Source organism: Phyllobates terribilis, unplaced genomic scaffold (assembly GCF_046119375.1).
Source record: "Phyllobates terribilis strain yellow unplaced genomic scaffold, ASM4611937v1 Scaffold_5__5_contigs__length_657084704, whole genome shotgun sequence".
Classification (NCBI taxonomy): Eukaryota; Metazoa; Chordata; class Amphibia; order Anura; family Dendrobatidae; genus Phyllobates; species Phyllobates terribilis.
Genome location: NW_027362765.1, coordinates 527096145 through 527120901, shown reverse-complemented (window position 1 = coordinate 527120901; position 24757 = coordinate 527096145). Strand labels below are relative to the sequence as shown.

General features: G+C 41.8%; 1 protein-coding gene across 2 annotated transcripts in view; it reads right to left on the bottom strand.

Moving 5' to 3' along the window:
* The window catches only part of PALD1 (phosphatase domain containing paladin 1), a 354590-nt gene that overhangs the window by 268062 nt on the left and 61771 nt on the right, over positions 1–24757 (bottom strand). The window contains exon 1 of one of the 2 annotated variants that reach the window (XM_073685736.1): positions 782–1137. The exons of the other annotated variant lie outside the window; for it this stretch is intronic. The gene's annotated coding sequence lies outside the window, so the exon portion shown is untranslated. Of the gene's footprint in view, positions 1–781; positions 1138–24757 lie in introns of those variants that run through there. 2 annotated transcript variants of the gene reach the window in all.

Genomic DNA, 24757 nt, shown 5'->3' with positions numbered 1-24757 from the left:
AAAAAAATACAATTTTGAACAAAACTTTTGAAAAGAATCTAAGTCGCGAGATACTAAAGTAAAAAAACAAGACTTAAATAGACGGTGCCTGGAAATCTGTACATGAGACAGCTCAGAGCTATGATGCGATTCCTTTCTCCAAGTACAGATGGTCCGGATAACAATAAACACATGTGCTCGGGACTGTATAAATGCTGGTACTCTAGGTCACATTGCACACTGGGTATCAGATTGGGTGGACGTTGGCCACACTTTATGGGCTGCAGCTGTGATACATCTGTTGGAGAATTAACATATTAATATAAACTCACAATGAGGGTCACGTAATGCGCGGGTGTCTTTTTTTTTTTTTTTTTAAAGGGATCTTGCTTAAAAATGGCCATTTAGGGCGATAGTATTGATATTTTGGGTGCAATTTAAAAATTGGGTAAATATTTTGTCTTGGAGACAATCAATGACGAGCTGAAAGGGTCCTAAAAATGCAACAAGAGTAAAAAAAATATTTTACTAAATGTACGGAATTGGCCACACTTTTTATACACAAACCAATGCGCATAAATCATCTGTCTGGAACTTTTAATATCCGATCACTGAACGTTACACATTTCTGACGTATGATTTTTTTTATATTTTATTGCCAGACAATACCAACTAGAGAGTCAATGCAGGCAAAGGATGGCACAAACCGCTACTCATTTGTGGCTTGTCACCCATATATATTTAGTGTCCACGTGACTCTCGGAATAAAACAAATAAGTGAAGAGATAGTTGTCAGCAATACCTGATATCCAGCTGCCCAGCTGTTCATTCAGCTTCCTCCCAGCTCTGCAAACAAGGCTTAAATGAAACGTTAAAAACCAGGAAATGGAAATAAAATCTTCTTTTATCTTAAAGGATTTCAAAGCCCTTCATGCCTGATCCATGCAGTCACTCCGCACTAGTGCCCCAGTCCTAAGTATCACACAAGTTTCCTTCAAAGGAGTAACTGGGGGCTGGGCAGGGAGGTAGCAAAGCCTTCTGAGAAGTGTTCCCCCTGCTCAGGGCTGAGCACACTGCATTAGAGAGAGGCTCTGACTGCTACAGCAGTGTATTTCCCTTCATAATAGCCTTGACTGTCTGTGTGCTGGAGGATGTGGGGGAGGGCTTACTGAGAAGAAGGCCTGCTCCATCTGAGAGCGCTCGCCAATCCTGAAGCATGGCACTGATGGCAGTAGAAGCTGCACAGGCAGGCGGTGAATGCACACGATGCTACCTACACGGCAGCAATCACAAACTGTTACTCTATAAGGCCACGTTCACACGTTCAGTATTTCGTGAGTTTTTTACCTCAGTATTTGCAAGGCAAGGCTAGGAGTGGGTGAAAAATGCAAACGTGCACGTGTTTCTATTATACTTTTCCTAGGATTAATAATAAATAACATTTTTTTTATTTATATAGTGCCAACATATTCTGCAGTGCTTTACAATTCAGACAATTTTTACATACAGTATCATTGCTGTTCCCATTGGGGCTCACAATCTACTTTCTCTATCGGTATGTCTTTGTGGTGTGGGAGGAAACCAGAGAACCCAGAGGAAACCCACACAAACATGGGGAGAACATACAAACTCCTTGCAGATGTTGTCCTTGGGATTTGAACCCAGGACCCCAGTGCTGCAAGGCTGCAGTGCTGACCACTGAGCCACCATGCTGCCCATATGATTGTATGATTTTGGCTTACAAATACTGAGGTAAAAAACTGACCAAATACTGAACGCCACGTTCTACCTGGAACAACGTGCTGCACGCACCTATCCGTAATATAATTGGGGTGTGGATAAGGGCTCATTCAGGCGACAGTTTTTCATGGATAGAACTTGTACCTATGGGGCTGTTCACATGTCCGTGCATTTTTATAGAAAGGGTGTACCGCACCGAAATACAGAAAAATGTCCAATTGTGACCCCAAAAAATCAGATAGCAGTCAGATACCATCTAGGTACCATCACTTTCTCATGGTTGATAGGAGAAACTTGAGGAACCTTCAGTTTTTTTCTTTGTTTTTTTTGCATGATGAAACTCTGATGATACAAACTGACTTGCAAACACTGATGGAAATCAGTTAGTATCTTTGCACAAGAGAAATCACTGACGTATGAATGAGCCCTAAGGGTGTGTTCACACCAAGGTTTTGGATACAATTTTTCAAATCCTATGTGCTAACATTTGTCTGCGAGCGCATTTGTTGGCATCTCAAAAGATTTACTAGCTAAATTTGTGCCAAAACTACACTTTTCTGTAAATGGGGAATATTGCAAAGAAAATTGTATGATGTGCTATATGTTTTTATTTTACAATGAAAGACAGTAGATGAATGCAACTGTATCGGCATTTGTCTGGAAGATACAATCACTGTGTGCATGTTAGGGTTATGCCACAAATGCAGAGGTATTCAGACAGGGCAGTTTAAACTAAAAAGCCAGATGCAGTTTTTCATCGTCTTCAGTGCAATATTTTTTATAGAGTTGTTACTCAGAGGAATTAAGAGCAGAAATACCTTTCTGTGTACAGAGCTGTGTATGAGAGAGTTCGTAACACCAGTATCCTCCCATCTGATCTGATTGCAAATTGAAAGAGCCAGTAGAGAGGAAAATTGGTGAACTTGCAGGATGCAAGTCATATAATGACCAAAAATAGTGTTATCTCTCATGTACACACACACAATACAGTTTATTCTGAAGTTACTTGAAAGTATAGCCACCCTCGAGGGCAGCCATACCGCCGATGCAACCAATGCAGCTCCAAAGGGCCCAGAGGTGGAGGGGGGCCCATGAGGGCAATATGACCTAACACTCGGGGCATGAGGTTCCGGGGGGGACAATGTTCACATTGCAGAAAATAGCAGTGGATCTTCAGGAAATCGTCCTCAGCTTCCTGCTTGATGCTTTCTCCATGACTCAAGGGCACAGCGTGATGACATCAGCACTCCGCCTGAGTCCCTTAGAAGTAACCGGCCAGAACAGCAAGACAGTGATGCCACATTGGAGCATATAAAGAGGTGATTAATTTTATTTTTTAACAGTGCGGAGAGCACGATGAGGACAAAAAGAGGGATATGATGCTACGTAATGAATTGGGAGTGGATGCTATCGGAAACTTTTAATGAATTGGGAGATGGGGAGGCTATTATCAGGGACATATAGTGAATTGCGGTGGGGGAGGATATTATCAGGAACTTATAATGAATTGGGGGATGGAGAGGATAGAGATATACTGGGACTTTTAAATGAATTGGGGTTGGTACTTATAATAATTTGAGAAACAGAGGACATGCACTTAGAATGAATTGGGGGGGAGTCACGTGACTGATTTATTTACACTTCAACTTATTATGCAAATTGAATTTAAGTGTCATAAAGATCTAATATATATAAAGTTTTCAAATAACCTCATGGATGGTATTGTGTCTCAGGGCTCTTTCGATCACTGAAATCAATCTCATACACCTGTGATAATTGGTTTTCCAGGTGAGCCCAATTAAAGGAAAACTACTTAAGAAGGACGCTACACATTATTAAGAAGGTCACAGGTTTCAAGCAATATGGGAAAGAAAAAGGATCTCTCTGCTGACGAAAAGCGCCAAATAGTGAAATTTTTGGACAAGGTATGAAAACATTAGATATATCACAAAAACGTAAGCGGGAACATCATACTTTGAAGAGATTTGTGGCTGATACAGAGCTCAGATGGGTTTGTGCAGATAAAGGAATAATGAGGACGGTTTCTGCCAGACAAATTCATCAGATTAAGAGAGCAGCTGCTGCTAAAATACCATTGCAAAGCAGCAAACTGGTATTTGAAGGCGCCTGTGCCTCTGGAGTCCTGAGAATCTCAAGGTGTAGGATCCTCCAGAGGCTTGCAGTTGTGCATAAACCTACTATCTGGCCACCCCTCAATAGTGCTCACAAACAGAAACGGTTGCAGTGAGTCCAGACATACATGAAGACTAGCTTTAAAACAGTCTTGTTTACTGGTGAATGCCGTGCAACCCTGGATGGTCCAGATGGATGGAGTAGTGGATGATTGGTGAGTGCCCACAATGTCCCAACAAGGCTGCGACGTCAGCAAGGAAGTAGCGGAGTCATGTTTTGTTCAGGAATCATGGGGAGAGAGCTGGTAGGCCCCTTTAGGTTCCCTGAAGATGTGAAAATGACCTCGACAAAGTATATATAGTTTCTGATTGACCTCTTTCTTCCAAAGTACAAAAAGAAGAACAATGCCATCTGTAGCAAAATCATCTTCATTCATGACAATGCACCATCTCATGCTGCAAAGAAGACTTCAGAGTCATTGGCTGCTATGGGCTTAAAAAGAGAGAAGCTCATGGTGTGGCCACCATCCTCCTCAGACCTCCACCCTATTGAGAACCTTTAGAGTATCCTCAAGTAAAAGATCTATGAGTGTGGGAGGCAGTTCACATCCAAACAGCAGCTCTGGGAGGCTATTCTGACATTCTGAAAAGAAATTCAATCAGACACTATCCAAAAACTCACAAGTTCAATGGATACAAGAATTGTGAAGGTGATATCAAAGAAGGGGTCCTATGTTAGGGTACGCTCACATCTGCGTATTAAATCAGCTAGTGCAATGTGAGAAAATAATTGCATTGCACTCACCAAAGTTATTCAATTATGCAGTGTTCATCTGTGAGTTTTTCATCACCTGGAATTGAGGTGAGGAAAAATTGATGGCGAATGGCTGCATAAATGGCTTAGACTCACCAATGCAAGTCAATGGGCGTGAGAAAAAAAATCACACAGCACACAGACCATGTGTGCGCCGTGCGATTTATTTTTTTATTTTTTATTTTTTTCATCAGCCACATACAGTATATTCACAGCGTGAACCGTCAGAATAGAATAGATATATAGATAGATAGAAAGAGGTTATTGAGATATAGAATTAGTGCAGTGCGTGTGTAGCTTACTGTACATGTATTTAGCTAACAATTAAATAAATAAAAGAAAAAATGGCGTGGGGTCCCCCTTATTTTTCTTAACCAGCTGAGGGAAAGCCAACAGCTCTGAGCTGTTTATAGTCTGGAAAGGGGGTAATAAACATAGAGCTTCCCAGGCTATTAATCTCAGCTTACAGCAGTCTGCATAGCCTTTACTGGTTATTAACCCCTTTACCCCTTTTCCCATTTTCCGTTTTTGCATTTTCGTTTTTTGTTCCCCTTCTTCCCAGTCACACAAGGTGTAGAAAAGACTAAGTTCAACAGGAAGGGAAGAGGGAAAAGTGGACCCAGACTCTAGGGAAAGGGGGTAGTGGAGACCTCGTAGGCTGACCTATATCACCCTGTCTCCCCTAATGTCCCTATATTAGTTTCGCACCAATCGCCGCACAGGAACCTCGCCTTTGTCTTTCCCTGGCGTTTGCCCTGGCTAGGGAAGAGAGGGGATGAGTGCTAGTCGATTCCCACTGACAACTAAAGACAATAAGGGGGAACAAACAAGGGAAGATAGCTTAGATCGACTTCAGAGAGATGAACACATATCCTCTTAGCACCAGAGAGGAAGAAGTACTGCACTAGCTCCAAGCCGTCACAAGGGATCATGTGAGTATTGCCAGCACCTCCCTCTATCAAACAGCTGGTATTTATACACCCAGGCCAGGGTGTTAATCAGAAAGAGGAAAGTAGCTGCTGGGTCCCAGAAAGACAGCTTCTAAGAAGCTGTCTGTAATGCCAAACGAAGAGAACCAACTGCAGGGTGACTGTCTGTCACTTCTAACACACCCGTGACATTCCCAGAGCCATAACTTTTTTATTTTTCCGTCAATATGGTCATGTGAGGGCTTATTTTTTGCGGGACAAGTTGTACTTTTGAACGACACCATTGCATTTACCATATCGTGTGTTTTATTGGAAAACAGGAAAAAATTCCAAGTGCGGGGAAATTGTTTGTTAAAATTGTTTTTAAAAAGTCGCCATTTTCCGAGACCCGTAGCGTCTCCATTTTTCAGGTTATGGGGTTGGGTGAGGGCTTATTTTTTGCGCGCCGAGCTGATGTTTTTATTAATACCATTTTGGGCTAGTTCCAATGTTTTGAACGCCCATTATTGCATTTTATTGCAATGTTGCGGCGACCAAAAAAACGTAATTCTGGCATTTTGAATTTTTTTATCGTTACACCGTTTACCGATCGGATTAATTCTTTTTATATATTGATAGATCAGTTGATTATGAACTCTGTGATACTAAATATGTGTATATTTGTTTTTTTATTGTTTTACTTTGGATGGGGCGAAAGGAGGGTGATTTAAACTTTTATATTCTTTTTATTTTTTTAATATTTTTAAAACCATTTTTTTTACTTTACACATGCGTCAGTAGACTCCATGGGAGACTAGAAACTGTGATTTTCTGATCGCCTCTGCTACACACAGGCGATGATCAGATCGCCTGTGTGTGGCAGAAATGCTAACTTGCTATAAGCGCCGACCGCTGGGCGGCGCTCATAGCATCCTGGCAATGACAACCGCAGGGGTCTCCTTCAGACCCCGGGTTGTCATGCCAACTCCTCATCGACCCACGGTTATGTGACACGGGCGCCGATGGGTGGGGTTAGTGACGTGCTTCCGGTAAGTGCGAGTTAAATGCCGCTGTCAGAGATTCACAGCGGCATTTAAAAAGTTAACAGCCAAGGGGGGATCGCGATTCCACCCGCAGCTGTAAGGGGCACATGACAGCTATACAGATCAGCTGTCATGTCCCTGGAAAGGTGGGGGCTCAGACCTGGAGTCCGCACCAAAGGGAGAGCCCCAACATGTGTCGTAATAATATAGTCACATGTCGGAAAGGGGTTAACAAGGGGGGACACCTCAAAGAAATGACGTGGGGTCCACACTATTTTTAATAAACAGCATTTTATTTAAAAAAAATAAAATTTCCTCCCCAAAATTTGGGATGCGTTTTATGGTCCGGTGCGTCTTATAGTCCCAAAAATACGATAATTTGGAACGCGCTATATATTTATTGTGTAGTAAATTATAGTTAATTAGGGGTACAGTGCTATATTTTGAATCGTGCGTGGCTAATTGTTTATTAATGGTGTGGTACATATTTTTATTCAGAGGCACAATGTGGGGGATTTTTTTTATCCAGAAGGCAAATGTATATATACTGTACAATATACTGTATGTGAATGTTATTTTCAGGGCCACAGTGATCAGTGCAGTAAGACGAGTTGTGGCTGGAAGATGTCAACATAAAGGTCTGACACGATGAAGAAGAAACAACAGAGAACGAATCTATCAGATGAGACTTCAATGGTAAGTCTCAGGATGTAAATATTTATTCTTACCTATACTGTATGATTTTCAGAGAGATAATGGAAGCAATACTGTTGTTTTAAAAATATACCTCCCTTAGGCTACAGTTACACATTTGTGTGAATTGTCTGTGTGTTGCCAATTTTTTTTATACGACGGCACACAGACAATTCAAATGGATGCATGAATGTAGCCTTATTATGTATAGTGCCAGCCGTCCCTTAATATACACTGTGTGAACAATTACTAGGCAATTGAGTATTGAGACCACATCATCATAATTTTTATTCAGATTTTCCAACTCCAAGCTGTAAAAACTTGAATGCTTATTGGATGAAGTTGATCAGGTGATGTGTACTGTATTTTGAGAGCGTGAGCCAAGTGTCATGCTACTGTGCTCCGATCCTCTCGCATGAGAGAATCGCAGCTCAGGTGTGGAGGAGACGTAAAAAAGTAATTTCTCCATCTCCTCCATTGCCGGCATTCTCGGTAATCACACTGCACTCCGATTACATCAGAGTGCAGTCCGATGGTTTGCATGCACCCATAGGCTTGTGTGGGTGTGTGCTGTCCAAAAAACCCTGTCAATCGCAGCATGCAATTTTTTTTTCTCATGCCAACTCAGCATACACTCCTGCATAGTATAACATTGGAGCTAGTGCCATCCGTTGAAACATCGAATAGCACCCGTCCGAGTTATACATTGGCTACATGCCAGTCTGAATGAGCTGTTACTAAGATATTGGGGTGTGATCACAGAACCATCAAAAGTTTTGTTGAAATTAGTCAACAGTGTCACATAAAGTGTGTGAGATAAAAGACACTTATTAATTGGAAAAGATTTGAGAAGAATTAAACATGAGGCCACCAGGGTCGGTTTTAGACAAAATGGGGCCCTGGGCAAAAGCATAAAGTGGGGCACCAATGCTAACATATTGCACCATCAAACACAAACATTTGGGCTGCATTTACAAGAGCGTTAAACGAGTGCAATCAACAATATTCAAGACATTCTGCGCTTGTTTCCCGGACTCGTTACTGAGGAAGAATGATGGGCACAGAACAATCACTATTAAATCAATCTGTCCCCATACTTATCTCTTTATCAGTAGCACAACTGCAGTTTACAGCGGGCGATGTGCTGCTGAGAAAAATGAACAATAAACAATCCAATCACTCGATCAATAGGCAGCATTTTGCTCATTAGTTGGACGATTACCAACATGTTTACACCTATGAAATCTCGTGGGCGCTGCCGGGGTTTATACATGTGGATGCTACATACATATACAATATGTGACACACATGTACACTACCGTTCAAAAGTTTGGGGTCACCCAGACAATTTTGTGTTTTCCATGAAAACTCATACTTTTATTTATCAAATGAGTTGCAAAATGAATAGAAAATATCGTCCATACATTGACAAGGTTAGAAATAATGATTTTTATTAGAAAGAATAATTTTCTCCTTCAAACTTTGCTTTCGTCACAGAATGCTCCCTTTGCAGCAATTCCAGCATTGCAGACCTTTGGCATTCTAGCTGTTAATTTGCTGAGGTAATCTTGAGAAATTTCCCCCCATGCTTCTTGAAGCCGCTCCAACAAGTTGGATTGGCTTGATGGGCACTTTTTGCGTACCATACAGTCAAGCTGCTCCCACAACAGCTCAATGGGGTTGAGATCTTGTGACTGCGCAGGCCACTCCATTACAGATAGAATACCAGCTGCCTGCTTCTTCCCTAAATAGTTCATGCATAATTTGGAGGTGTGCTTTGGGTCATTGTCCTGTTGTAGGATGAAATTGGCTCCAATCAAGCCCTGTCCACAGGGTATGGCATGGCATTGCAAAATGGAGTGATAGCCTTCCTAATTCAAAATCCCATTTACCTTGTGCAAATCTCCCACTTTACCAGCACCAAAGCAACCCCAGACCATCACATTACCTCCACCATGCTTGGCAGATGGCGTCAGGCACTCTTCCAGCATCTTTAGATGTTCTGCATCTCACAAATGTTCTTCTGTGTGATCCAAACACCTCAAACTTTGATTCGTCTGTCCATAAAACTTTTTTCCAATCTTCCTCTGTCCAATGTCTGTGTTCTTTTGCCCATATTAATCATTTCCTTTTATTAGCCAGTCACAGATATGGCTTTTTCTTTGCCACTTTGCCCTGAAGACCAGCATTCCGGAGTCGCCTCTTCACTGTAGACGTTGACACTGGCGTTTTGCGTGTACTATTTAATGAAGCTGCCAGTTGAGGAGCTGTGAGGCGTTGATTTCTCAAACTAGAGACTCTAATGTACTTGTCTTGTTGCTCAGTTGTGCAGCGGGACCTCCCACTTCTTTTTCTACTCTGGTTAGTGCCTCCTCTGAAGGGAGTAGTACACACCGTTGTAGGAAATCTTCAGTTTCTTGTCAATCTCTCGCATGGAATAGCCTTCATTTCTAAGAACAAGAATAGACTGTCGAGTTTCACATGAAAGTTCTCTTTTTCTGGCCATTTTGAGAGTTTCATAGAACAAACAAATGTAATGCTCCAGATTCTCAACTAGCTCAAAGGAAGGTCAATTTTATAGCTTCTCAAATCAGCCAAACCGTTTTCAGCTGGGCTAACATACTTGTGCAAGGGTTTTCTAGGGTTTTCTAAACATCCATTATCCTTCTTACACAGTAAGCAAACACAATGTACCATTAAAACACTGGAGTGGTGGTTGTTGGAAATGGGCCTCTATACACCTATGTAGATACTGCAATAAAAACAAGACGTTTGCAGCTAGAATAGTCATTTACCACATTAACAATGTATAGAGTGTATTTCTGATTCATTTAATGTTAGCTTCATTGAAAAAAAATGTGCTTTTCTTTCAAAAATAATTACATTTCTAAATGACCCCAAACTTTTGAACGGTAGTGTATATACACATAGCATGCACACATGTGTACATAGATCACATACATTCAGAGACCAGCAGCATACACTGATCACATACATAAATGCATGTATGGAAAAGCCTATTCACATATGATATATAGCCTTAAGTGGGTTATAAAATGTATATCTATTAATTATATTAAATATCACAGAAAAGTAAAACAAAAATGAGTACACAGAGAGGGGCAGCACAAAACAGCAAGAGCAGATGGGGTAGGTCACCTCAGATGTACAATCACAATGCACAAAAGGTATTCAGCAATGGATACACTACTCTAAAATAAATACTGTCCAAATACAAGTAATAGCATTGTGATTGCATATATTACTGATAAGATGAAGTGGTATGTATGTAATATATATGCAAGGCTAACGACGAAACAGGTGTCAGGACCTGGCACCATTCCAGCAGAAGGAGATGGATACAGGTATGCATGTACTGTGTCTTTCATTTTCGTTTTCAGTGTACGCCCCAGGTTACCCTTTGACTTTATATGGTTTCGGTTAATGTTTTTGTTTGGCATTATGGTCTATTATGGTTTATAAATGTCAAAAATTTTGGGCACAATTTATACAAAATCTGTCTAATTTTTATTTGTCCAGTTGAAGTCTAACATGCAACATTTTAAAGCTAATTTAAAAGATTGTGTGACTTTTTATTCTAAAAAGATACAAAGAAGCAAAAATAGAAGCATCTTTGAAACTTTGTGCACCCATTTTGATGAATTTGAAGGAAAGTCCACCAGCACAAAAAAGCAATGGCTTAAAAAAATACAAATGATGAATTCAGGGCCAAAATATGCAGACAACCTGCAACTTTTTCGCAATTAAATCTGCTGCATTTTTTTCCATTGTGGAAAATCTAGAACTGTCACATAGGAAGGCATCTTAAAAGAAAATACCATTAAAGAAGCACTCCTCCTATCAAAATTTTTATCCTATTAATATATCGCAGTCATCATACTATATAGCACTGTGTACTTACAATTGCTCATTTTCCCTTTCTACCCAGCTAATTCTTCTGTTTTCCATTAGGTCTATGACATTACGTGATCAAAAACCGACTAGCTGAATCCTTCTAAGCTCTAAATAGAAACAGGAGGTCACTTTTCACTGTATGAGTCATGAGTCACTGCAAAAGTCCCTAGCAGGGAGAGGAGGGAGCAGCTGGGTCAGGAGTTGGAGAGGAGAATGATTTCTGCAGGGACAAGAGACTTCCTGTTTCTACATAGAACAGAGAAAAGAGAAAAATTAGCTGAGTAGAAAGGCAAAATGAGCAATTGTAAGTACACAGTGCTATATAATATGATGATTGCAATATATTTGTGGAATTTTGATGGGAGGAGGGCTTCTTTAAAAACACCGCTTGTGTCCTTGCCAGACTACAGATCAAATGAAATACTGGAAAATGTAATACTCAGCATTTGGGGTTTTGAGATTCTGCAGAGTGTTTGAAGTCAATGACAGTTCTAAAAATCTAGTATTCACTGGTTATGGTGGTTTTCTGACATTTTTCTCCACAGTCTTCTGTATAGTACTTTAAAAACATCAGGAAAAATGCACTTACAGAATGAAACAAAATAAAAAATGCCCAGAAAGTAGCATGTAAAAAGCAGTGTGTGCAAAAGAAAACAAAAAGTAAAAAAAAAAGTCACTTCCACTTTCAAATACAAAAAATAAGCCATAGTGTAGTGCTCTAAATCGATTTTTTTAGATCAAACTAATAATTTCTTTAAAAGGAACCTGTCACCAGATTTTCCCATTATAAAGTACGGCCGCCACCTTTCAGGCCTCTTTTACAGCATTGTAGCATGCTGAATGTATGTGCCCAATCCCATCTGCATAGTACAAAAAAACCTTTTTTATTATACTCACAAAATACTGACAAAATACTGAATGTGTGACCGTGGCCAAAATTATGAAATCACAGGTTATACTGAAGTTTTTCTCACAAAACTATATATGTCTCCTCTACTCTCCTTGCTCTATAACATGCTGCCTGCAGATTAGACTGCATTTTGGTGAGAGGTTCCCTTTTTAATAACCTAGCGAATTAATATCCGGTGACAAACTTTGAAATAGTAGATTAGGCTAATATTTTTAATTACTAAAAATCACTAGAAAACACAAATGTACTATTAAAAGATATCTTCTATCACCAGCAAATAATGACAAAGTAATGACGAAGACCTGGCAGGATGTGAGCATCAGACAAACATACGTTTGCTTCAATACCCCAGGGTACAATTTCCATTGTGTCAAAAAAAGGTGAACACTACATGCTTCCTACCCCTTGCACTAAATCGTGTGTCTAGCCATGTTAGGGCACACAAATTCCAATGTTACAAAGCCTATTTTCTTTAAAAGTAAGAGCACCAATAAAAATGTATAAAATAGAGTTTAGATTGCAGTGAAGAGTCCAAGTATTGCTGTCAATCATTTATATAGCAGTTCCCCCTTGTTACAGCATGGCTGTGATCCATGCTTTCATTCTCTTTCTGTCCAACTCACTTAATGAGTTCAAGAGAGGCCTGGACGCCTTTCTTGAGAACAATAAAATTACATCTTATGCTTAGTGATAGTTAATTAATCCAGGGATTTAATCTGACTGCCAGATTGGAGTCGGGAAGTGAATTTTTCCTCAATGATGTAAATTGGCCTATACCGCATAGTTTTTTTTGCCTTCCCCTGGATCAACGCTGCGGAATAGCTGCAGTGCACAAGAAATAGGCTGAACTGGATGGTCGCTTGTCTTTTTTCGGCCTTATAAACTATGTATATGTAACTATGTATATTCTCTTATCCAATGGATCCAATATAGATCAACTTAGTGATGAACATCAGGAAGATTAGACTGGGCTATAGGAAAAGGTAGGGATATACAGCCGTTTTTTGGATTAAAAAAAAAATGCTTAGTAGAATTGAATAAGTCCTCACTCATGGATCACGCCAACAGTTATGATCCTCCTTTTATAAGACAAAACATTACCACAAATGTGACACACCCCATGAGACAAGGAGGTGTCACATTTGTGGTAATGTTTTGTCTTATAAAAGGAGGATCATAACTGTTGGAGTGATCCATGAGTAAGGACTGAGATTCAGTCTGAAGTATGTAGGAAAAGTTCTCAGCTTTATTTTTTTTCTATAGTACTGGAAATGTTCTGTTTTTATTCAATTCTACTAATAAAAAAATATTGAATTTTTTTTTATTCAAAAAACAGCTGGATAGCCCTACCTCTTCATATTGTTACCACTGAGCATGAGTGTTTTTTCATCCAAGCTGAGGATTCGCTTGCCTCTTCAATGTGGGTGAGTAGGATCACACTCTCTTATTTATTAGGCTGGGCTATCCCAAGTCCATCAGAGGTAATGATTCTGACCTTCTCCCATGCCATGAACATTGGCAAACTTCAAACGGGCCTGGACATGTGCTGGCATAAGCAGGGGGACCTTGCGTGCCCTGAAGGATTTTAATCCACGACAGCGTAGTGTTTTACCAAAGGTAATGTTTGAGATTGGGGTCCCAGTTCTCTTCAGGTCATTAACCAGGTCCTCTGGTGTAGTTCTGATTCCTGACCTTTTTCAGAATCATCCTTACCCCACGAAGCGAGATCTTGCATGGAGCTCCAGACCGAGGAAGATCGACTGTCATCTTGTGTTTCTTCCATTTTCTAATAATTGTGCCAACAGTTGTTGCCTTCTCACCAAGCTGCTTGCCTATAGTCCTGTAGCCCATTCCAGCTTTGTGCAGGTCTACAATTGTGTCCCTGATGTCCTTAGACAGCTCTTTGGTCTTGGCCATAGTGGAGAGTTTGGAGTGTGCTTGATTGAGTGTGTGGACAGGTGTCTTTCATACAGGTAACGAGTTCAAACAGGTGCAATTAATACAGGTAATGAGTGCAGAGTAGGAGGGCTTCTTAAAGAAAAACTAACAGATCTATGAGAGACAGAATTTTTGCTGGTTGATAGTAGATCAAATACTTATTTCATGCACTAACATGCAATGTAATTATTTAAAAAATAATACAATGTGATTTTCTATTTTTATGTTCTGTCTCTCACAGGTGAAGTGTACCTTCAATAAAAATTACAGATCTCTCCACTGTTTGTAGGTGAAAAAACTTGCAAAATCAGCAGCGTATCAAGTACTTATTTTCCCCATTGTATGTGTTTTTAAAAATATGTCTTTACAGTAAGATGCCTTTTGGTGCTACTTTAATTTTGCCATCCAACATTTTTAATTTATTTTTTTTTGCAGTTTCTTAGGCTTTAAATGAAATCTTAATGTAACAGAAAAGACATTTCACATTTTTTTTCTGTTTGTAAGGAAAGCCTTAAAAAGACAGCACAAGACAAACAGGTAGGGTATATAATGGAGAAGATATAGATAATAGGCATAGGGGAAGTGGTTCAACTCATACCTGCGCCCTTGAGTTTAAGGGCTCAGAAGGTTTTTTCTAAACCATGTGAATAGATCAATATTATAAATGGCACATATTAAATAGGGGGACTTATTACTGATTTTCTATTGGGGCAAAAGAGCTTTAGGTTATATCTCTGACATCCGAAAAAAATATTTTTAATAGTCCTTTGTCGAACATGCAACATCTTTGATAGAGCTTATTTTTTAACATCTGATAGATTAGTCCAATATACAAGTTAATGTCTTATACACAGGGTCGGTCTGGGCTGGCGGGATACCGGGAAATTTCCTGGTGGGCCCCGCCCCCTGCTGCAGAGTAGAGGGGGGAGAAGAGAACAAAAAAAAATCCTGCGGTTTTAAGGGGCACGGGCCCTTTAAAAGCGCAGGCACAGTGTATGCAGGGACGCGCGCACGCAGCGTTCATTACCTGAACCACCGCGGCGCACGTCCCAGTGAAGCAGCTGAAGCTGCGTGTCTCCCTTCGCCGGCCGGCGTATGACGTCATCGTCATGCGCCTGCTGTGAAGGAGGCGCGCAACTCAGGAGAAGGAGGACACCGCACGGGATCGCAGGAAGGTAAGAGGTGTGTGTGTGTGTGTGTGTGTAATGGTCTGGACACACAAGGCGGGGGCCAGCAGGACACACAAGGGGGGGCCCAGCTGGACAGACCCACAAGGGGGGGGCCCAGCTGGACAGACACACAAGGGGGGGCCCAGCTGGACAGACACACAAGGGGGGGCCAAGCTGGACAGACACACAAGGGGGGGACCCAGCTGGACAGACACACAAGGGGGGGCCCAGCTGGACAGACACACAAGGGGGGGCCAAGTTGGACAGACACACAAGGGGGGGGGCCCAGCTGGACAGACACACAAGGGGGGGGCCCAGCTGGACAGACACACAAGGGGGGCCCAGCTGGACAGACACACAAGGGGGGGCCCAGCTGGACAGACACACAAGGGGGGCCCAGCTGGACAGACACACAAGGGGGGCCCAGCTGGACAGACACACAAGGGGGTGCCCAGCTGGACAGACACACAAGGGGGGGCCCAGCTGGACAGACACACAAGGGGGGGCCCAGCTGGACAGACACACAAGGGGGGCCCAGCTGGACAGACACACAAGGGGGGCCCAGCTGGATGGACACACAAGGGGGGGCCCAGCTGGATGGACACACAAGGGGGGGCCCAGCTGGATGGACACACAAGGGGGGGCCCAGCTGGATGGACACACAAGGGGGGGCCCAGCTGGATGGACACACAAGGGGGGGCCCAGCTGGATGGACACACGAGGGGGGGCCCAGCTGGACGGACACACGAGGGGGGGCCCAGCTGGACGGACACACGAGGGGGGGCCCAGCTGGACGGACACACGAGGGGGGGCCCAGCTGGACGGACACACGAGGGGGGGCCCAGCTGGACACACGAGGGGGGGCCAAGCTGGACACACGAGGGGGGGCCAAGCTGGACACACGAGGGGGGGCCAAGCTGGACACACGAGGGGGGAACCCTGGCTGGACACGCAAGGGGGGGGGCCCTGGCTGGACACGCAAGGGGGGGAGCCCTGGCTGGACACGCAAGGGAGGGGAGCCCTGGCTGGACACGCAAGGGGGAGCCAAGGTGGACCCAGGCAAAGGGGGGTGGGCAGGATGGGTATATGGGGGGCAGGCTGGACACATGGAGGCCAGGATGGATATATGGGGGGCAGGATGGATATATGGGGGGGCAGGATGGATATATGGGGGGGCAAGATGGATATATGGAGGCCAGGATGGATATATGGGGGGGGCAAGCTGGACTTATGGAGGCCAGGATGGATATATGGGGGGGGGGGCAGGCTGAACACATGGAGGCCAGGATGGATATATGGGGGGGGACAGGCTGGACACATGGGGGGCTAGGATGAATATGTGGGGGGGGCGGGCTCAATACACATGGGCTAGCATAAATATATGGAGGGGCACGCTGGATATATGGGGGGTGTCAGGATGGATATATGCAGGGGGTAAGGGCAGTATGGATATATGAGGGGAGAGGCTGGACACATGGAGGCCAGGATGAATATGTAGAGGGCAGGCTGGACACATGGAGGATATATGGGGGGGACATATGGGGGCGCAGGCTGGAAACATGGAGGCAAGGATGGATATGTGGGGGGGCAGACTGGCACATGGGGGGGCTAGGATAGGTATATGGGAGGGGGCAGGTTCGATACACATGTGCTAGGATAAATATATGGAGGGGTCACACTAGACAAATGGTGGCCAGAAGGGACATATGGGGGTGCCTGGCTAGACAAGGGACTTAATTACTGTTTGGGAGCCAGATTGAGGAACATACTTTATTAGTTTATGGTGACCAGTGGGGAACATTATTACTTTAGATTCCAATTATTATTACATTATTACTTCTGTAATATAATTTACTTTTTAGGAAATTGTTTTCCATGGGATGGGACAAAAGAGGGGTCCTGTTACTGTGCAGGACGGCACTATGTTGCTTTTTTTCTTCAACTGGTGTAGTGTAGAGGTCGGGGGGGGGGGAAGTGGGAATATTCTCTAGAAGAGATCAGTTATTAATAACTGTGTGTTATTTTCTGCAGAGATGATTCCTGGCTGGAAGAAGTGATGGCTGTCTGTGCCAGATGAAGAAGAAAAGCGAAGATGAAGGACTTCACCTAGAGACATCACTGGTGAGTCAGTGTATTACATGTACACTTACACTACACACGTGGTCAAAATTGTTGGTACTCCTCGTTTAATGAAAGAAAAACCCACAATGGTCACAGAAATAACTTCAATCTGATAAATTACAAATTTTTGAAAATGAAGAGATGAAGGTCAGACATTGATTTTCTGCTTCCACAGAATTTAAAAAAAAAATTAACCTCATGAAATCGGCCTGGACAGAAATGATGGTTCTTCTTCTTAACTTAATATTTTGTTGAACCTTTTGAGGCAATCACTGCAATCAAACGATTCCTGTAACTGTCAATGAGACTTCTGCGCCTCTCGACAGGTATTTTGGCCGACTCCTCATGAGCAAACTGCTCCAGTTGTCTCGTGTTTGAAGGTTGCCTTTTCCAGAATGTTTCAGCTCTTTCCAAAGATGCTCCATAGGATTTAGGTCAGGGCTCATAGAAGCCAGTTCAGAATAGTCCAATGTTTTCCTCTTAGCCATTCTTGGGTGTTTTTAGCTGTGTGTGTTTTGGGTCATTATCCTGTTGCTAGACCTGCGACTGAGACCAAGCTTTCTGACACTGGGCAGCACATTTCTCTCTAGAATCCCTTGATAGTCTTGAGATTTCATTGTACCCTGCACAGATTCAAGACACCCTGTGCCAGGTGCAGCAAAGCAGCCCCAGAACATAACAGAGCCTCCACCATGTTTCACAGTAGGGACAGTGTTCTTTTCTTGATATGCTTCATTTTTCCATCTGTGAACATAGAGCTGATGTGCCTTGCCAAAAACTTCAATTTTTGTCTCATCTGTCCATAGTACATTCTCCCAGAAGCTTTGTGGCTTGTCAACATGTAGTTTGGCAAATTCCAGTCTGGCTTTTTTACTATTTTTTTTTTCAACAATGGTGTTCTCCTTGGTCGTCTTACATGAAGTTCACTTTGGATCAAACAACGGTGGATAGTACGATCTGACACTGATGTTCCTTGAGCTTGAAGTTCACCTTTAATCTCTTTAGAAGTTATTCTGGGCTCTTTTGTTACCATTCATATTATCCGTCTCTTTGATTTGTCATCAATTTTCCTCCTGCACCCACGTCCAGGGAGGTTGGCTACAGTCCCATGGATCTTAAATTTCTGAATAATATGTGCACCTGTAGTCACAGAAACATCAAGCTGCTTGGAGATGGTCTTATAACCTTTACCTTTTAACATGCTTTTCTATAATTTTCTTTCTAATCTCCTGAGACAGCTCTTTCCTTTGCTTCTTCTGGTCCATGTTGAGTGTGGTACACACCATGTCACCAAACAACACAGTGAGTATCTGTAGCCCTATATACAAGCACAGTGAGTATCTGTAGCCCTATATACAAGCACAGTGAGTATCTGTAACCCTATATACAGGCACAGTGAATATCTGTAACCCTATATACAGGCACAGTGAGTATCTGTAACCCTATATACAGGCACAGTGAGTATCTGTAACCCTATATACAGGCACAGTGAGTATCTGTAACCCTATATACAAGCACAGTGAGTATCTGTAGCCCTATATACAGGCACAGTGAGTATCTGCAGCCCTATATATAGCACAGTGAGTATCCGTAGCCCTATATACAGGCCCACTGACTGATTACAAGATTGTAGACACCTGTGATGCTAATTAGTGGACACAACTTTATTTAACATGTCCCTTTTGTCACATTATTTTCAGGGGTACCATCATTTCTGTCCAGGCCGATTTCATGAGTTTAATTTTTTTTTTAAATTCAGTGGAAGCAGAAAAGCAATGTCTGACTTTCATTTGTTCATTTTCATAGATTTTTAATTTATTATTACTTTTGTCAGATTCAAGTTATTTCTGTGACCATTGTGGGTTTTTCTTTCATTAAACGAGGGGTACCAACAATTCTGACCACGTGTGTATATAGTATATACAGAACTCCTGTGTATGTCACTGGTGATCACTATATTATGTATACACTATATACAGAGCTTCTGTGTATAATGTCACTTGTGACCACTGTATTACCTGTGCACTATATACAGAGCTCCAGTGTATAATGTCACTGGTGATCACTGTATTACCTGTACACTGACACTATATACAGAGCTCCTGTGTATAATGTCACTGGTGATCCCTGTATTACCTGTACACTATACACTATATACAGAGCTCCTGTGTATAATGTCACTGGTGACCACTGTATTACCTGTACACTATATACAGAACTCCTGTGTATAATGTCACTGGTGACCACTGTATTATCTGTACACTATATACAGAGCTCCTGTGTATAATGTCACTGGTGACCACTGTATTACCTGTGCAATATATACAGAGCTCCTGTGTATAATGTCACTGGTGACCACTGTATTACCTGTACACTATATACAGAGCTCCTGTGTATAATGTCACTGGTGACCACTGTATTATCTGTACATTATATACAGAGCTCCTGTGTATAATGTCACTGGTGACCACTGTATTACCTGTGCACTATACACTATGTACAGAGCTCCTGTGTATAATGTCACTGGTGACCACTGTATTACCTGTACACTATATGCAGAGCTCCTGTGTATAATGTCACTGGTGACCACTGTAATACCTGTACACTAAATACAGAGCTCCAGTGTATAATGTCACTGGTGATCACTGTGTATTACCTGTACACTGACACTCTATACAGAGCTCCTGTGTATAATGTCACTGGTGAACCCTGTATTACCTGTACACTGACACTATATACTGAGCTCCAGTGTATAATGTCACTGGTGGTCACTGTATTACCTGTACACTGTACACTATATACAGAGCTCCTGTGTATAATGTCACTGGTGATCCCTGTATTACCTGTACACTGACACTATATACAGAGCTCCTGTGTATAATGTCACTGGTGATCCCTGTATTACCTGTACACTGACACTATATACAGAGCTCCTGTGTATAATGTCACTGGTGGTAATAACAGTGTTGTTAGTATTGTGGTTTGTATTCATGATCAGTATTGTAGTATTTGGTCACTTTGGGGTGGTAATATGTGGTCTGGTCATGGTGTGGCCGTATTTGTTCCTTGTATGTAGTATTATTCGGTCACTATGTGGTGGTAATATGTGATCTAGTCATGGTGTGGCGATATTTGTCTCTTTTGTATGTGGTATTATTGGTGTTGATATAGTGGACTGTGTTGTGTATGGCAGTCATTTTGTTCTTGCTGATATTAACTAGGAAAAGATTTTTTTCCATTAGGCCACAGCCCCACCATCAGTATTCGGTCAGTATTTTTTCTCAGGAGTAGCTGCCAAAACCAGGAGTGGGTGATAAATACAGAATTGGTGACTTGTTTCTATTATACCTTTTCTCTGATTGTTCCTCACCTGGTTTTGGCTCCCACTCCTGAGAAAAAATACTGACTGAATACTGACCAAATACTGATAGTGGGGCCGCAGCCTTAGAGATTAAATACTTGGACCAGAGCGGCAGAGATGCACTTACAGGGGTTCTCTGGTGAAAACAAGTAATCACCTCTCCACAGGATCAGTGATGATATTGATTGGTGGGGGTCTGACTGCTGGGACACAATCGGCAGAATGTGGAGCTTTTCTCCCCATTAGACTGGAGCGGCATGTGAGATGCGACCACTCATCCAGTCATTCCCTCAGTGACTGTGAGCGCTGCTCTTTTTTGGAAGCTGCATTTTAAAATGGGGATAAGTGTCCTGTCAGGGATGAAACTTCCCCATTCTTCTGATAGGCGCGTTTTCCAATGTTCGGACCCAAACGATCAATAAGTGATCACCGATCCTGTGGATCCCATGGATCGGTGATAACTTGTTTTAACCAAAGAAGCCCTTTAATGCAAACTACCGTAATTGTACATCCCAGTTATAGTGGTGCACAGTAGATGTGGAGGAGCCGCCAGTCAATGCTCCACTATAACAGGGATAGCGGATAACAGATATTTGCATATGGCTGTAGGTGGGCCCCTAGAGTCAGTTCTCCCTGTGGGCCCCAGACACCCCAGTCCGACCCTGCTTATACATGTGCTGATCATTATATGTTGTTGTTTCAACTTTTTGTATTGTTTTGTAGACAAAGCAATGCAAACTTAAAGGGAACCTGTCACATTGTACATGCAGTCCGATTTGTGGATAACGTGGTATAGAGCAGAAGAAGAAGCGGAGCAGAATGATATATAGTTCTGTTGGAAAAGTTTCAGAATAACTTGGATTTTATTCATTGATATCCTTGGTGTTCTATGCATATTAGTCTAGTGGGCAGTCCTGCTAATGAATGACAGCTACAGTATGTCTGCATGCTCCGACATACAGGGAAGACTATATAACATATGTGATGTCTAAACCGGATCCAGTGAAGTAACAGGAAATACACTCTAAACACTAATGACAATACGACAAAAAAACTAAGTGCCACCTTAGTTCAAATAGAGTGACAAGATTTCCATAATAAAATAAATCTTTTTATTAAATACATTAAAAACATAGACACCTGTATATAATAACCTACAGTATAAGCAAGGAATATCATAGAAAATGAATGATGGGTCCTAAGTAATTGGCTCATGAGCCATATCCTTTATTAACAATTATAATAAAATAGTATATAATATCAGTCCATAAACTTTATAAGACTAAGGTAAATAGAACCCTTCAGGTTTCCATAAGTAAGGTCAAATGCCAAGTGCAACCAAGTATATGGATCAAGAGATGCTAACAGTATACTAAGTATCAGAAAGAACTCACAGCCCACAAGAACTGGAAGGCCCAGCAACGCCTCCTCATGAATATCGGCGAAATGTACGTTGGGGTGCTCGTCTGATGCGTCCACATTGACGTGAGTATGCTAATTTATTTTTGTCATGCCGCTTGATGGGCCTTCCAGTTCTTGTGGGCTGTGAGTTCTTTCTGATACTTAGTATACTGTTAGCATCTGTTATGTCACTGACTAGCTTTATGATAAGATCAGAGGGCTGGAGACACATCAGAAACACTTACTTCTGTGATAAAACAGGAAGGGAAATGTGTTAAAAAGTGGAAGCTGTGAGCCAGTGCTGTTTCGTCTCTATACTCACTTATCATATGTGACTTATGCTTTCTCCCCTGGACAATTATAACATTATCCCAGCACATGAACATTTAAAACACATCCAATTGTAAAATGTATTATTATTACAAGATTTATTAATTAAAAGATACTTTATTCGTGGGACAACATATTTAATGCTCCAGACCAGCAAACTTCCAAAACTTCTGCTTTTATAGAGGTGGTCACACTTGATAAAGAAGAGTTAATCAAGGGAATTTGATTATCAACACCTGGCTAGTACTCACCCTATTAATTCTTAATGCAGTAGGTTGTATTTAATTTTTTTGTTACATACTGTAAATATTAGCCCAGTGTATTTTATGTGTTGTTGTTCAAAGATGGTATACTTAGTTTTTCACATGGCTATCTATAAGAGAAAATCACTTATGGTAAAAACTGACACACTGATCAAACACTAGTAAAATCCTTCCCAGCACACTGATGAAAATCAGTCCGTATTTTTCATATACAAGAAAAAAACTGACGTCTGAATGAAGCCCAAAGACTTAATTCACAATTCACTAAAACTTCACATACATTGAGAACGCAATATGCCATGGAATTGAGTTCTTCAGAGTTTAACTTTATCCCCACCTATTGGCAAAGACTAAAATGGCAATACATAATGGCTTATTACATAAGTACTGCTTTAAAATGTTCAGATATGGTAAAATATGAAACATTCTGAAATAGTTCAACACAAATCTTCAAAAATAATGAAGGATGATGTAACTTCATAATATCATCTCTATTACAATTCAGTCCTCGTGCCCTGATTTGAGGAATAGTGGCTGCATAATCAAGGCAGCATTTCTTTACAGACATCTCATCCATGTAGATGGGATATTTACAATCAGCAAGGAGTAAACTAAAATGATTGCACATTGTGCCAAAAGACCAGTACTGTATAGGGTTGACATCAACTTTCTGTCTTTAGCGTGTCAGATGCAAACAGGTTTAGAGAGATTATCTTCCACACTTCTCCGGTGTCACAGTCATGTCACAGTTCTTGCTGGAATTTTCCAAAATTTTGTGAAAACTTGACCAGAATTTGTAAATAAACACAGATTTTAGATCCTGATAATGATCTAATCCCCCACAGCCATGGAACTGAAAAACACATCTATGTAAATTCAAGGGTCACACTTTTGCTATGCTTGAGGAATAAAATAGTTGGATAATCTTTACACCTAAATGCTAAGGCTACAAGACTCATTATTACACATAATTTAGTTTATGGACATCTATGGTTTGAATTCTTTGCTTGTGTGGATTGGATGGGTTGTTACGGATATCTGGTGAGGATTTTATGTCAATAGCACCTTTAGAAATACAGTACAGACCAAAAGTTTGGACACACCTTCTCATTTAAAGATTTTTCTGTATTTTCATAACTATGAAAATTGTACATTCACACTGAAGGCATCAAAACTATGAATTAACACATGTGGAATTATATACTTAACAAAAAAGTGTGAAACAACTGAAAATATGTCTTATATTCTAGGTTCTTCAAAGTAGCCACCTTTTGCTTTGATGACTGCTTTGCACACTCTTGGCATTCTCTTGATGAGCTTCAAGAGGTAGTCACTGGAAATTGTCTTCCAACAATCTTGAAGGAGTTCCCAGAGATGCTTAGCACTTGTTGGCCCTTTTGCCTTCACTCTGCGGTCCAGCTCACCCCAAACCATCTTGATTGGGTTCAGATCTGGTGACTGTGGAGGCCAGGTCATCTGGTGTAGCACCCCATCACTCTCGTTCTTCGTCAAATAGCCCTTACACAGCCTGGAGGTGTGTTTGGGGTCATTGTCCTGTTGAAAAATAAATGATGGTCCAACTAAACGCAAACCGGAGGGAATAGCATGCCGCTGCAAGATGCTGTGGTAGCCATGCTAGTTCAGCATGCCTTCAATTTTGAATAAATCCCCAACAGTGTCACCAGAAAAGCACCCCCACACCATCACACCTCCTCCTCCATGCTTCACGGTGGGAACCAGGCATGTAGAGTCCATCCGTTCACCTTTTCTGCGTCGCACAAAGACACGGTGGTTGGAACCAAAGATCTCAAATTTGGACTCATCAGACCAAAGCACAGATTTCCACTGGTCTAATGTCCATTCCTTGTGTTCTTTAGCCCAAACAAGTCTCTTCTGATTGTTGCCTGTCCTTAGCAGTGGTTTCCTAGCAGCTATTTTACCATGAAGGCCTGCTGCACAAAGTCTCCTCTTAACAGTTGTTGTAGTGATGTGTCTGCTGCTAGAACTCTGTGTGGCATTGACCTGGTCTCTAATCTGAGC